Source organism: Hoplias malabaricus, chromosome 4, assembly GCF_029633855.1.
Source record: "Hoplias malabaricus isolate fHopMal1 chromosome 4, fHopMal1.hap1, whole genome shotgun sequence".
Classification (NCBI taxonomy): domain Eukaryota; kingdom Metazoa; phylum Chordata; class Actinopteri; order Characiformes; family Erythrinidae; genus Hoplias; species Hoplias malabaricus.
Genome location: NC_089803.1, coordinates 23,344,530 through 23,345,800, shown reverse-complemented (window position 1 = coordinate 23,345,800; position 1,271 = coordinate 23,344,530). Strand labels below are relative to the sequence as shown.

The 1,271-nt window shown below is 42.6% G+C and overlaps 1 pseudogene; it reads right to left on the bottom strand.

The window, feature by feature from the left end:
• Positions 1 to 555: 555 nt before the first annotated feature.
• Positions 556 to 1,271, bottom strand: part of LOC136694980 (protocadherin alpha-3-like) — a 116,164-nt pseudogene continuing 115,448 nt past the window's right edge.

The window sequence follows — 1,271 nt, the reverse complement described above, 5'->3', positions numbered from 1 at the left end:
TTTCAACTCTCTTCTCCTCCCTCACATAAAAAGTGGTGCACTGCTTCTGAACCTTTTTTTTTTTCAATCTGTTTTTGTCTCCCTTTCTGAGATTGGAAAACAAAAACCACAAGGATGAATAAGACAGAGGTGTCAACAGCAACCTGAACTAATAAGGGGATGGAGTGATAAATCCTGTCTTTCCACTCTCTCCTGCCTCTATCGCTCACACACTCCCACTCTTTCTGGTGAGAAGAGTGAGTGGCCAGGCACTGTGGGGCATGGAGCAAAACGAATCACTCGTATCATCTCATCAATTACATCATCAAAGAGAATGGCTTTGACGGAAATCAGTCTCAAGGCCAAATTTGAAAGAATTAAACATGGACGCAGTTCAAAGATCGTAATTAGAGGCTTCCTACAGTCTCAGGCAGTAGGAAATATTGAAATATTTAAGAGACGATCAAATAAAAAAATACATCAGGAAATCTGCACCAATGACCTGATTAACCGCTCGAGTCCTCGCAGACTCCTGTTGAGATCTCTGTCTTATAAACAAGTCTTTTTTAAGCCCTTCCTCTCCCTGTCTACTCATCGTCATCTTTCCCTTTCTCCCTCTTGTCCTTCTTCTCCTTCTTCTTCTTTTTCTTCTTTTTGGCCTCCTCTTTCTTGCCGAAGGTGATGAAGTCACTCTTGTCGTCGCCGTCCTGCCCCTGTCTGATGGAGATGATGGCAGGAGAACCAGGGATGATAAAGGCTTCAGGTGGGACTTCGCCAGGCTTCAGATGCGGAGGGGGTCCACCAGGGCCTGGACCGTATCGGAAATGCCAGCTGTTACTGTCTACTCCAGCGCCTACTGGAGGAGACACTTCCCCACCTTCATTATCTGGAAGAGAGAGATGGAGAAAGGCTGTTATTAACAAAATATAATGATGTCTTTTAGTTGCATGTGACTCATTCCATTGGAAAGACAGTCAAGAAGATGTTTCTGTTTGAGTAAACGCATGCCTTAGCTAGAGTGTAGCTTAGTTCTGTACGATACTGTTGTGTTAAATTAGATACGTATCTCACTGTTCCTCTCTCAATATGCCACCATTCAATGTTTCATGGGGTTTTATTTTTAATAATAAATATTGAGCTTGGTTTTAATGGCACTGATAATGTACACAATGTACACAACACCCCAACAGTATATATGGAAGTGAACTGTAACCCAGCCTTTAAGTTCATGAAGCCTCTGAACTGTTTTCTCTCCCCAGGTAACCATTCAGATTTCATAAATGACAGCATTC